The sequence below is a fragment of the Microtus ochrogaster genome, chromosome 5 (assembly GCF_000317375.1).
Source record: "Microtus ochrogaster isolate Prairie Vole_2 chromosome 5, MicOch1.0, whole genome shotgun sequence".
In the NCBI taxonomy this organism is placed as follows: Eukaryota; Metazoa; Chordata; class Mammalia; order Rodentia; family Cricetidae; genus Microtus; species Microtus ochrogaster.
Genome location: NC_022012.1, coordinates 56,925,382 through 56,940,301, shown reverse-complemented (window position 1 = coordinate 56,940,301; position 14,920 = coordinate 56,925,382). Strand labels below are relative to the sequence as shown.

At 34.5% G+C, this 14,920-nt stretch overlaps 1 protein-coding gene across 1 annotated transcript in view; it reads right to left on the bottom strand.

The window, feature by feature from the left end:
• The window catches only part of Phip (pleckstrin homology domain interacting protein), a 127,514-nt gene that overhangs the window by 95,450 nt on the left and 17,144 nt on the right, over positions 1–14,920 (bottom strand). The gene's annotated exons all lie outside the window — the stretch shown is intronic.

Here is a 14,920-nt window from a genome sequence, read left to right as displayed (position 1 = left end):
AGTGGGAGGAGTGGGAGGCTGGGAAGAGGCGGAAATTTTTTTTTCTTTCTTAATAAAAAAAAAAAACAACAACAAAAAAAGAATATTTAACACTGTTCAGGTATAAAGATACAACTGTTAAAGACAATTAAAATATCAAAACTATTATTTCACAATGATTAGCAATAGTACATATCAAAATTTTTAGTTGTAACTTTTTAAAAACTCAAAGTTGATAATAATTACTGATAAAATATTTATACATGAAAAAGTGTTAGTGGCTAAAACTGGGGCATTAGTCAATTTTCAAGATAACTATAATTAAATGAGTCAACTAGAAAAAATAAAAAACCCACATGACTGAAACAGTGAAGTCTGCAAAAAAAAATTCTAGAAACACAAGAAACTATCTTTAACTACACTTAGTGACAGTTAACAAGTAATTAATTAGTTAGCATTCTATCCTGTAGTAGAAAACATTATGCTTTCAAGTAAGTTATGACCCTATCAACAGCACTAAATATGTGACATGGTAAGGAAATAATATATAGAGATACCAGGTAATTGAGTTGGTGAGTCAAACAGTGTAACTATAAGAATTAAAGAGGAAAGAACATTAAAATACAATTGTGGTTAAATTTGGAAAAAGACAACTGTATCAAAGTAGGTTACTTTTACAAATTAAATGATAATTTAGGACTCAAAGACTTTACTTTTTTAATTACACCATTACTATAACATCTATCTATCCTTCTAGATCTATTTCACAGAAAAATAAAAATTACTTTGTATATCATTCACAAGCAAATGCAGAGCCTTTAAACAAAAAGGAATATAGGTGAATCTTGGTTAATAAGATATATAATGTTGTTTAATGTAACTTAGTTTCATGGGGGAAAAATAAATGGCAATTATTCATATTCTAATAATTATACTGAGTAAAAAAGAAATGTCTCAAATTACAAAAATTTTAAAATTTCACTAGAATACAACATCAATGTTTTAAATGAACATGGCTAAACAGATATAAGGGGATAAAAAGCAACTGTTCCTTTATGAGGTTACTTATAGTTCTAATTTTAAGTGGAAATATAAGTTTGGTCAAAAAGTACGTTTATCTTCCTATTTATGAAAAAATGAAATATTTCTAAATTCTACCAAATAACACTAAATCATTCCCCCTTGGGAATTCTTTCTTATCATCCCAAGACAAAAAGATATCCCTCTAGGCAGACTAGTGAATTTCAAATGTTTCCCAACTTCACGTCTCATGCTTACCACACCTTTTCTATTCAAACCTACAGTATTTTCACTTCCTTTAATACGGACCTACCCAGGTTGTACATAAACTTGTCTCATATGATGGTTAATATTAACTGTCAACATGACAAGAAGGAAGCAGGTCTCCAGGGTACACATCTAAGGGACTGTCCATAGTAAGGCTAACCTCTGAGAATGTCTGAGATTGTCTTGATCAATTAATGTGTGGAAACACATCGTAATTGTGGGTGAAATCATTTCCTGAGCAGGGGATCCTGACTATATAAAATTGCGAGGGAAAGCTGAGCACTGGCATGCATGAATGAATTAATTGTTCTCAGCTTTAGACTATGAATCCAATATAACTAGCTATTTCCAGTTCCTGATGTCTTGATTTCCCTCCTAATAAAGTACTGTAACCTGTAATTGTAAGGCAAGTAAACCTTTTCCCTGTTAAGCTGATTTTGACAGGGTATTTTACCACATCAACAGGAAACTACCCTAAGAAGTAGTCCACTACCTGTGTGCATTCATTTATTACTTCTCTACTTTGTCAGCTTCAGGTACTAATTACCTGCCCCGTTCTTCCAACACATCAAACATGCTTCTAATTTAGGGTGTTTGCACTAGTTGTACCTTCTGCCTACCATGCCCAGTGGGGGTGGGAGGTAGGAAGGGGGTGTTTGTTTGTTCTTTTAATGTTTCCTCAAATGTCTGTCACCTTTCTATGAAACTAAAACTGATTTGCCCGTTGAAAATCACAATCCACTCTCACCACTGGTAACCCTTGATACCCTTTATGTAGTTATGTATTTACTTAATAAAAAACTCATTTACAGATATAATCACATTTGTATATAGCATATTTATTTCCTGGCTCTTCCCATGACATGCATACAACATAACTCCATAGATAATATATTTTGTTTGTTTTGTACTTAGTCTAAAACCTGGCTATTTTTAGATCAATATGTATTTGGTGAATTAACAAATAAGTAACATAGTAATAAAATAACTAGGTTTAAGAAAAAATAAAAACAGAGGGTCTCTGTATCTAATAAATAAAATGATATTTTCAATCTCCAAACACTGCTTTGTATTTCAACTACTCTGCTAAATAGAAAAGAGCATAACAAAGTTATATTTACTCAATTTTCTAAAAATAAATCAGTAATGAAATAAAAATTTTGGCTCTTTTCTGTCTCTCGGAGAGGTAGCTTCCAGCTTCCATCTCTCCTCCCCCCCCCCTTCTCTGTTCTTCTCCCCTCCCTTTGATAACCACTAAATAAATATCCAACCTCACTCTGAAAAACAAAAAGAAAAATTTTGGAAATTAGCCACTGAAATATCAATTGCTCTGACTCTCATAGGTGAAAAGCCCACATTATACAAAATACTTGTATATGCAAAATACCTGTGCATGTAAAGTATCAAGCTGTAGTTAAACCCATTAATTTCTGTACCAGAACGCAAAACTTCGCAAACAAATCACTTTGTTCTTCCAGCTATTTCTCAAGAACTGAATTACTTCTCTAGTCATAATATTGGTGTACAGTCAATTTAGAAAATAAAACATAATGCAGAAGTACAATGAAAAACCCCCACTCAAAGTGATTTCATAAATTATACAAGTTTTGTTCAAAAATAGGTACTTTAAAACCTATGCAGTATTTGTATTCAAATCTGACAAAAGAAATGTTAAGCAGGTTACTTTTTTCCTTTTATTGAAAATAGATTCTTTTCTCAACAATATATCCTCATTGTAGCTTCCACTTCCTCTATTCCTTACAGTTTCTCCCACCTCTCCCTCCCATCCTTACCCACTCCCTTCCTACCTCTCATTAGAAAAGAACAGGCTGAAAGATAATAATAAAATTTAACAAAATTTAAGAATAAGATAAATCAAAAACTACCTCAATGAAGTTGGACAATACAAAGAAACAGAAGGAAAAGGCACAAGAATCAGATGTTCTCTCGTCTACACACTCAAGAGTCTCATGAAAAAAAAAAAACTACACTGAAAGCCATACATTAAAATACACACTGAGGATCTGGTGCAGAGCTGTGCATGCTGCTTCAGTCTGTGAGTTCTTACAAGCTTAAGCAAGTTACTCTTTACAAACTTCAGTTCCTCCAGATATGTTATGTAAAATCATTTCCATTTTCTACAACATACTTGGCTTATGTAATGCTGTCCTTTGACACTATCACATTTTATACAATAATTAATAGCAATTTTTCCTTTCTCACTTTCTCCTAGTTCAGTAGTGTTACTGAGAAAACAGTACAATAAATAACTATAAATTTTTGTTTGCATTTCTCATTTAGGCTTTTAATACATCTGCTATAAAGTGAGTTTCTGAGTTATCTCCATAGCTTCATATATAAATGGAATAAAGGAGTATGACCTCAGTACAAGATTCCACCCAGTTAAGCTTCTAACTTTGAAAAGGAACTAAAGGAAAGTGTAAGCAGTGAAATGTCATGAAATTTCATTTGTATTTTAATAAATAAAGTTTTCTGAAGATCAGAGAGTAAAAGAGCCCCACTGGTCAGCCTTACAGACCAGGCAGTGATAACACACCTTTAATCCCAGCCCTAGAGAGAAATATAAGGCATAAGGAGACAGCTCTCAAGACACAGTTTCATTCTGAGATTCCTGGAAGCAAGATATCTACTTCTGTTTGAAGTAGAGGTAAAAGCCAGTGGCTGGCTGTTTTTGCTTTTCTGGCCTTCATCAGGTTGAACCCCAATTTCTGTCTCTGGGTTTTTATTAATCATGCTACAGTAAAGGAGACCATTAGTAACAGAAAGAAGGGGAGTGGGGGGGGGTGGCTAAGTTCTAGTCTCAACAAGCAGAACTTAGCAGCTTTAGTCATGACCACACTGTTCTGGCTTTAGAGCCAAGGAATCAAGAAAAGGGTTCTAACCATCTTCCACTGTGGCTAAAAAAAAAAAAAAAAAAAAAAAGCTGCTGAGGCCAGGCATGTGGCAGGGGTGTCTGCATGGATGCTCAGAGGCCCCTACATCAAGCTGTGAAGGTGGAGCCTTGGTTGTGTTGGAGAGCCCAAAACTTGGAGATGCCAGAAGCATGGGATACCTGCTGAGGATACAGCTCAGGTGTGAAACCAGTGCAAGAGTCAAGTATGACATTAATAAAGCTGAAAACAGTTGGAAATCTGAAGAGCACTTTGCCATCAGACATGAAGATGCAGAATTTGCTGGTTTTCGGTCTTGCTTTGGTCCAGTATTTCCTCATTATGCTCCCTTTCCTCTCTTTTGGAATGGTAATGTTATTCTGTGCCATTATATACTGGAAGTATGGGCTTTTTTTTTTTTTTTTTTTTTTGATTTACAGGAGGATACAGTTAAGAGACAGCCTTGAGTCTCAAAAGAGACTCTGGATGTTTAAAGAGTATTGAAACTATGAAAAATTATAAAGATTTTTGAAGCTGGACTATTAAATATATTTTGCATTATGATATAGCCACAAGCATATGGGGGCCAGAAAATGGAATATGGTGGTTTGCATGAGAATGAGCTCCAGAGACTCATTTTAATGCTAAATCACCAGGGATTGAAACTCTTGAAGGGATTAAAAGGATTAGGAGGTGTGGCCTTGGAGGAAGTGCCACTGGGCGTGGGTTTAAAAACCCATGCCAGGCCTAGTGTGCCTCTGTCTCTCTCTGACTACAGATGAGGATATAGCTCTCAACTGCTTCTCCAGCACCATGCCTGCCTGCATGGCACCATGCTCACCACCAAGAGGATAATGGACTAAACCTCTTGATCACAGTGGCTCTTCACAGCAACAGAACAGTGATTAAGATAACTTTTAAACACTTATACTCCCCTAAATAACTAACCACAGTATCTAGCCTTTAAGTTTTAATAATTCTTCTTTTTTCTATTTAAACTGTGATTAACAATTATGGTAGGCTAATCTATGCCATTACTAAGCATTTTAGTTTTACAATTAATGACATTTTAATATTTCTGGGTATTTTTCATTAGTCTATTTTAAACTATTTCAATCTTGATTAACTAATTTTGAAGAAATTAAGTAAAAATATTGCAAGTCTCAATTTAGAATCATTTGCTCATAAACTGACATCTTTCATTATCAAGTTCTTATAGCTGGATCAAATCTTCAATGCAGGTGATTTTAGATAAACTTCAGCAACGTTACCCCAGTTTAATTTATTATACAGGCATTAGCTTTACCAAGTTCACTTAAGGTAGAAAAAAGCATACGTATATACACATGCACAAGCACACAAACAGCTGTCACAGACAAGCATCTACAATCTTAGTAACTTTTTTTTTTAAGAGGTGAACCCCCACTGCCTGCCTGGTAACCACATTTTCAATGACAGTAAAAAAAAAAAAAATACATAAATACATATGGCAAAATCAACAAATAAATACTAAAGCAGGAATACTGTTATCCTCTCAAATCTTAGACTTCTTCTCCTTTTGCAAAGTAATGTACAAGTATTCAAGTAAAAAATAAAGTACCAAAGCTCAAAGATCAAAATTAACTATAATTTTTATAAGCTCTTTAAGACGAATATAACATTTGATATACTACCTAATCTCATGTAGGAAAGTTGTTCCCTCATTAACATTAGAACCGGAGGTCCCAGGAGCTACAAATTTACGAAAGCAAAGCCTGTCTATCAACATAAATAATTCAAGAAGATACGCTGCTGCAGATTCCAAACCCAGAGAAACAATTTCTGTAAAAGAACAATTAGAAGAGAAGAAAATGAAGAGGCAAAATACAGAAAGTATCTCGGCACAATTTGAGCAACCCAAATCTTTTTTTTTCTTTAATACAAAATACGAACTCAGATAAGTAACACTGGGGCATTTTCACAGAAGGTTGTTTCAAATAATGTGTATTAATTTTATTTTACTATTTTGTCTAATTTAATTCTACGACCATGGTTTACAAACATTCACAGATGAGTGTTTTGAGTTTAACTAAGTAAAATATTTACATAAGTAGGATTTATAATAATACACCTAAATGTTTCCTAAATTAAAACAAAAAGAATGAACTGTGAATAATCTGTAACTAGGTTTCATTTTAATCATAATTATGTCAAAAAAGGCTTTCTGAATATAAATAAGGCTTACAATCAATATCTGTATTAAAGACTTTGGAAATCTATGAAACTAAACTTTAATTAGAACAAAGAGCTAAAAATCCCAAATTATCATGTCCATCTTCAATTTTAGTGAAATAGTTCTGTATTCATCAAACATTCAGAGAGCGATTCCTCTATGATCCAGAGTTCTTGCTAAACAAATACATGTCCTTACAGGATAACAGTGATTTCAGGATTCCTATCACACAAATATATTGCATGGTATCAAGTATTTAATATGGCATATTAATTTACTCAAAATGCTATTTCAAAGGACCACAAAAAGCTTCTAATATAAAAGATGTATGACAGTGGCAGTAAAAAAAACAACAAAACACTAGTTATAAATCTCTAAGGCATGACACTAAAAACTATACATCAAATATGTTGGGGGGAAAAAAATCACTGAAGAAGAAAGCTATCAACTTCTAGTCATTACAGCTAGAGAGGGTCATGATAGAAGGACTTCAATAGCATAAAAACTAGGCCAAAAAGATGATACAATGGCTAAAATTACTTGCCCCAAAGCCTTTGGAGTTTGATCCCCAGGAATGAGAGAACTGACTACTAGTTGCCCTCTGACCCTCATGGGAGCACTGCAGCACAGATGTACCCATAAACAAAAATAATTGTATTTTTTAAAAGTTAAATATTAGCATATGAAGTTCAAGAATGCTGAGAAATGTCAATGCAATGTATCTGGAAATAATGGCTCATAATGGATAACATTTACTGAGTACTATCCTACATTCTAGAAACTATTCAAAGCACTGTGTATATATTCTTATCTTTACCATAAGAAAACTATATGCCTCAACAGAAAGAAAACTGGAAGTAAATTGTAATGATCCCAACACCATGATGCTAGAGTATACTCCATGTTGCTTACATCAATAGTAGGAAAAGACTAAGAGAAAATATACCAAAATAATAGCACATAACCAATTCCACTCATTTCTTTTCAAAAGCTTTTCTCTATTTTCCAAGCTTTCTCCTATTCTTTCTATAATATCTAAAAAGATTAACTTACACACAAAGTTTAATAGAAAATACTTAAGATTCAAGAAATTTAATCCCAAAAAGCATTAAAAATAAGGATAAAATAATATGAAGATATATTATGTTACAGAAATTGCCCACTGCCAATTTTATATGGACTAAAAATGATATAAAGAATTTACATATTGGTAGGTACAACGGAACACATCTGTAACTCTAGCATAAAGGAGAACAAGGCAGAAAGACAAGGCAGAAAGAGTGCAAGCATAAAGCTAGCATAGGACTCCATCAGAAGACAACACCTCAAAAAGCAAAATCAACAACAAAAAAATTTCATCATCTCATATTCTGATTTGTAAGCCATAAGATAAGCATAACAGGCCCTCAACTTTGGTTGTCGTGGGATATTTGATCGCACTGTGTGAAAATGCTCACTGTTTTATTCTGATTAGCCTAATAAAGAGCTGAGTGGCCAACAGCTAGGTAGGAGAAGTTAGGCGGGATTTCTGCAAAGAGAGGAACTCAGGAGATAAACCTAGGTGCTGGGGAGATACCAGCAAGACACACAGAGCAAGTTGGACTTACAGAATGGAGAATAAAAAGCCACGTGGCAGAACTTACACTAATAGAAACAGTTTAAGTTATAATAACTAGCTAGAAACAAGCTTAAGCTAACAGCCAAGTTTTATAATTAATAAGTTTCCATGTCATTATTTGCGGAATGGCAACCCAAAAGAAACTGCGACTACATTTGGTTTTAAGTTTGAAATCTCTCACTGAGGGGTTGGCTCAGAAAGTAAAATGTTTGCTAGGCATACATAAGGGTCTGAGTTTGGACCAGGGCATCCACATAAAAGCCAGACATCATTTATGGCCTCAGTGCTTGAAGAGGAACAGACAGTGATATCCAAGAGACCTGATGTGAGATCCTGATTCAAGAACTGAGATAAAGAGCAACAGAGTATGACATGTGATATACTTCTGGCCTCCACATGTGTATGCATGGGTTTGTACCTGCACATACATACATTTACACAGGAATGCTCCCCACACACACACAAATTCACTGTACTTTAAAGTAAAAGATAGATCAAAGATAGCTAAGTTCTATTTTATTTAGGATTTAAAAGGGAAAATCTAATGCACTCTAGAAACATGAAAATTATTCTGATACTTTTAATAAAGACATGTACAGAAAATGACAAACTAAAAATCCCAATTTGAAGGCCAGATAACATATGGAAAATATTTCAACATGATTTGGTTCATTTCTACAGCACCACCTAGAGCAGAGCAAGACAAATTACATAATGAACAGCTCCAACTTCAGCCAAAGATGATGATTACAGTATTAAATGGACAATCTCATAATCAGGTTAATAATAATAATTAAGAGAGGTAATGGGAAATAGAAGATAGAAATAATCTCTTGGGCAACAGAATAACCATGAAAGTTTTTCTCCTTATTTTACTAATGTAAATAAAAGGACTGGTATAGTTAGGAGCTAAAAATCTTCACATGTTCAGTTTTGGTGTTCAGTTGTTTTACTTTAAAAAAAAAACAAAACAGAAAAACAGATTTAGTAAATATTTTAGGAGATGAACGAGGTCCAAAAAGAAGAAGCAAAGCAGGTGAAACTTCAGGCAGGAAGAAATGATAATCCCAGGAAGTATACAAAAAGTTACATGAGCCAAATACATAGGAAATAACATGAAAAAGAAAAGAATGAATATTATTATTCCTAGAGATGGTATTTATTTCCCCTTTTCTTTACTAGAAATCAATCTGATGCTACTTCAACTAGAAAATACTACAGTAAACGAGTACTTTTAAATTTTAAGCATTGGCAAAAAAAATCTAGTTATTTTAATAAAAATTCTTTATTTTTTTTAGTTTTTGGCCAAGTATGGTAAGGGACACCTTTAATCACAGTTCTTGGGAGGCAGAGGCAGGCAGATCTCTAAGTTCGAGGCCAGCCTGGTGTATATAGTATGAGTTCCAGGGCAGAGAGACCCTGTCTCAGAAAAAAATAAAAATTAGTTTTTCGTTAGTGCTGGGGATCAAACTTAGATGTCTACCCTTAAAACGTTATATAGTTTTTTCTATGTCAAACATCTCAGTCATTTAACTTTGCCAACTAACATTTACAGAGCTCATTGAGCCAAGTTTAGGCAATAGGATGTTAACAAAGAAGACATGGTACTTACACTTGTGGAGATTGAGCTTAGCAAGGAAGAAAGACAGAAAATAAGAATTTATAAGATTGTTGTAGAATATTATTTTAATTGGGCAAAGATGTGTTACATTTGTTTATGCTGCATTTGCTTAACAATGTAAGGATGTGTGTTAATTATATAAAAGTGTGTTGTTAACAATGTAAGGATTGTGTTAATTATATAAAAGTGTGTTGTTAACAATGTAAGGATGTGTGTTAATTATATAAAAGTGTGTTGTTAACAATGTAAGGATGTGTGTGTTAATTATATAAAAGTGTGTTGTTAACAATGTAAGGATGTGTGTGTTAATTATATAAAAGTGTGTTGTTAACAATGTAAGGATGTGTATTAATTATATAAAAGTGTGTTGCATTTGTTCCATCTTGCCTGCCTAAGGTATCTTGAGGTGCTTGACTGGTCTAATAAAAAGCTAAACAGGCAATAGTTATGCAGTAGAGATAGGCAGGGCTGGAAGGCAGAGAGAATAATTAGGAGAAGAAACCTAGGCTAGAGAAGAATGCAAGGAAAGGAGAAAAGAATGACGAAAGAAAGGGGGGACAGACACACCCAGGGTCAGAAAGCAAGCAGCTGCCAGTCAGCCAAACACAAGAAGCAGGGAAATAAAAAATAAAAAGCCCTTAGGCAAAAGGTAGATAAATAGGTTATTATTTTAAGTTAAAAGAGCTAGCCAGAAAAAAAGCCCAATAAGTCGTCTCCATGTCACAATTTGAGAGCTGATTGGTGACCCAAAAGAAAGTGCCTGGTACAAACAATGGTAAGTGTTATCAAGAAATTTTGGAACATATAGTAAAGGTTCTAAACATATGGGGAGGGGGGAGTTGAAGTAACTTATCTAGAAATCTAAAACTGAAAATAGGCAAAATATGTTGACAGGAGGGGAATATAGTCCCAAGTTGAGAGAACAGCATGCACCCTGGGGCCTTAAAGAACATTAAAAAAGTGGAGACAGGAAAAGGGTTAAGGGATTTGCTGACAAGCCGAAATACCTGGAGTTCAATCCCTAGGACCAACATGGTGGGGAAAATGAAAAGAAAAAAAAAAAAATCAATCCTCACAAGTTGTTCTCTGACCTCCACACACATGTGTAGTACATGCATGCGCACACCACTCACAAACAAAATAAATGCAATAAAAATTTCAAGAAGTCAGTGACAGAGCTAGACAAGGTGGTAGAGACTTGTAATTCTAACTCTGCAAAGTCAGCCTGAAATGCACAATGAAAATCTCAATAAAAAGAAAAAGAGAAAAAGCCCCAAAGTAAGTCTAGGATGATTAGCACACAAAATACAAAAGGACAAAGAACATGTGGCAGATGCATTTTAACTAAATTCCAGTGAAAATGCATTCAAGTCTTCAGTGAGAAATGCACAGAATAACGTAAGTTTTGCTTTAAGATAATTTATTGTGGCAGCAATGAAAACAAAACTGGAAAGGATGAAACTAACAGCAAAAGTTAATTAAGTAAAACAAATCCAATTATTCAAACTACAAAATTTGGGGTTAGGAATGTAGCTTAGTTGGTAGAGTTCTTATAAAGTGAAAACACTGAGTTCTATCCCTTGCGTCGGAAAAGGTGTGGTAAGGTACACACCTACAATCTCAGCTCTCAAGAGGTAAAGGGAGGAGAATCTCAAGTTCAAAATCATCCTCAGTTCTAAGTCTAACACATGAAGATTCCTATAATTTTCTTAGGAAACTGAGTCCCTGATTTCAAATTCAAGTACTTATCTGACAATACATAAACTTGAGAGAATAGCCACAATTCATTATTTCTACAGTCCCTATACTAAGGCACACTTCCAACAATTGCTATACTCAAATTAATACATGGACACAGCTGGTATGTTAAAGCATAAGTTATTTCACGAAAGTAAAAGGGTGCTATATAATAATTATATAAAACTAAATGCAGAAGCTGCAAATCAAAGCAACCAGGGAACGTACTAGATTTGTTACCAAGTCTACAATTCGGTTTCTTCATTAATAAAAGGGGTCTCTTTTTTTATTGACTTTTATTGAGCTCTACATTTTTTCTCTGCTTCCTTCCCTACTTCTCCCCTCCCCTTCAACCCTCTCCCAAGGAGATCTTGTCTTTTTCTACTTCCCATGTAGATTAGATCCATCATGTATGTCTCTCTTAGTCCTCATTGTTGTCTAGGTTCTCTGGGATTGTGATTTGTAGGCTCGTTTTCTTTGCTTTATGTTTAAAAGCCACTTAAGACAAGCAGGTGTGGCCATACTAATCTCTAACAAGGTTGACTTCAAACTTAAATCGATCAGAAGAGATCAAGAGGGGCATTTTATACTCATAACAGGAACAGTTCATCAAGATGAAGTCTCAATCCTGAACATCTATGCCCCTAATATAAAAGCACCCACGTACATAAAAGAAACATTGCTAAAACTCAAGGCAGCCATCAATCCACACACACTAATAGTAGGAGACTTCAACACTCCTCTCTCACCAATGGACAGGTCAATCAGACAGAAACCTAACAGAGAAATAAGAGAATTAATGGAGGTAATGAATCAAATGGACTTAACAGACATCTATAGAACATTCCACCCAAATAGGAAAGAATATACCTTCTTCTCTGCAGCTCATGGAACCTTCTCAAAAATCGACCACATAGTTGGTAACAAAGCAAACATCCACAGATATAAAAAAATATTAGTAACCACCTGTGTCTTATCAGATCACCATGGATTAAAGTTAGAATTCAACAACAATGCTATCCCCAGAAAGCCTACAAATTCATGGAAACTGAACAGTCAACTACTGAACCATACCTGGATTAAGGATAATTGTCTTTGTGGGTCTGGGTTACCTCACTCAAAATGTTTTCTAGCTCCATACATTTGACTGCAGATTTCAAGATGTCATTATTTTTTCTGCTGTGTAGTACTCCATTGTGTAAATGTACCACATTTTCCTTATCCATTCCTCAGTAGAGGGGCATTTAGGTTGTTTCCAGGTTCTGGTTATGACAAACAATGCTGCTATGAACATAGCTGAGCACATGTACTTGTGGCACAGTTGAACATCTTTTGGATATAACCCAAAAGTGGTATTGCTGGGTCGAAGAAGGTTGTTTCCTAATTTTTTAAGAAATTGCCACACTGATATCCAAAGGGGTTATTCCAGCTTGCACTCCCACCAGCAATGCAGGAGTGTTCTAAAAGGGGTCTCTTAACAGAGCTGCTATGATATGCAAATGACACCACTTGTTCTGCAAACTCAAAGCTATTTTACACTAACCTTTATTTATACTTGCTGTCCCTAAGCAATCAAAGCATTTATGTAATAAAAGTAAATTATTTTGTGGGAGACTGGTGTAAGAGGTCCTTCTATGTTTTGCTTTCATTGGTTGAATAAAGAAACTGCCTTGGCCTTTTGATAGGGCAAAAATTAGGTAGGCAGAGTAGACAGAACTGAATGCTGGAAAGAAGGGCAGACAGGCAGATGCCATCAATCTCCTGCCTGAGATGGACGTAGGTTAGAATCTTGCCAGTAAGCCACAGTCACGTGGTGATACACAGGTTTAATAGAAATGGGTTAATCAAGATGTGAGAGCTAGCCAATAAGAGGCTAGAACTAATGGGTCAGGCAGTGATTTAATTAATACAATTTCTGTGATTATTTTGGGGCTTAAGTTAGCCTGGTGGCTGGGATGAGAAGCAGGCCCGCTCCTCCTATAACAGGAGACTATTTTATTTCATTGAGTCTTACTGTAGGAACTGAATAAAGCACTAATATCTATATAAGATCTACTCAGTCTATGAATTATCCAATTTCCAAAAAATTTTCCAGGAAATGTTCAAATATTAAATTCAAAGGATTTTTGAAGAAATTGAAAAAAAAATCAAAGACCTAATGAAAAGATGACAAACTGTTTCATTTACAAAGATGAAAACACAACACCAAACTCAATAATCACTATGGGAAAAGATATAGAGAGAACTGAAAGGAGTTGTGAGTGCATCTGAATTCATAGTAAGTTGCTTGTCATCATGGGATGGGGGAATTTTTAATCTCATATATAACTTAAAAATAAATGTGATCAATTATTTACTTAAGAAATGAAAGCACAACTTTGTAAGTACTAAAATCCCCATGGAAATTGTGCATTTTTCAAAAACGTACTCCTTTGTTTTGTCAACTCTAACTTGAAATGGAAATTTAAAAAGAACTTTGGTATAATGCAAACACATCTTCGAAAGCTTTAAGAGTTATCCTATTTTGTGAGAAAGGAAAAAATGACCTTGGAGGGGCAATGCCCCTTTTACAAAGTTTTTACAATGTTTCCAGAGGATAGAAAAGTGAAAAGAATTTTAAGTTAGCATTATGTCAAATGGAAATGAGAAGTATATTTAAAGACAGATAAATTAAGAATCAAAGGGCAATATAAAATGTAAAGAAAATAGATGCTTAAAACGACTAATCACAAACTGTGAAACTGTTAAGCTAAAACCGACGATGAAGAAAGCACAAGAAAATGAGTTGTGAAAGGAGAACAGCGACTGAGAAAGCAGACTGGGGTGAATATGCTGAGGTGAGGGTGCTAAGTGAGGACTGCGCAGAGAGGGATAAAGTATGAACTGAAGGGAAGAAAGGAATAGGAAAAAGCAGTATAGCATATTTTATAGAATTATTTTTAATCTTAGATTAATACTAAAATGGTGATAAATCTTACCAATAAAAGATAAAAAAATAGAGCCAACTATGATTATATAACATACAAATATCAGGATACTTTTAGAAAACAGGTAAAATGAAATGATCCAGAATGCATTAACAGAAAGAAAAAATTGTAAACAGAAAAGAGAGCAACAGACTAACTAAAAAAAAAAAAAATCTTTATTTGATTAACTGAAGCTCTAGAAAGGAAAAACAATGAAGTGGACATTATTTTAAAATACTAAGAATTTTTCAGCCCCACTAAAAAATATCAGGCAGGAGTGGGCATGTGAGAAAAGAAGCTAGAACAAGCAGAAGACCTCTAATAGCCAGGGGCTGACATAATGGTAGATGATATAAATATCTCTAAAATGTCATAATTTACCTTTTTATTACTGTTTTTGGAAAAGGCAACGTCATAAAGCTAAGATTATAATACTAGACAATATACTGGAAGAGAGAAAAGTATAAGACAGATCAAGAAGTCTATACCTAGCCGGGCGGTGGTGGCACACGCCTTTAATCCCAGCACTCGGGAGGCAGAGGCAGGCTGATCTCTGTGAGTTCGAGGCCAGCCTGGTCTACAAGAGCTAGTTCCAGGACAGGAACCAAA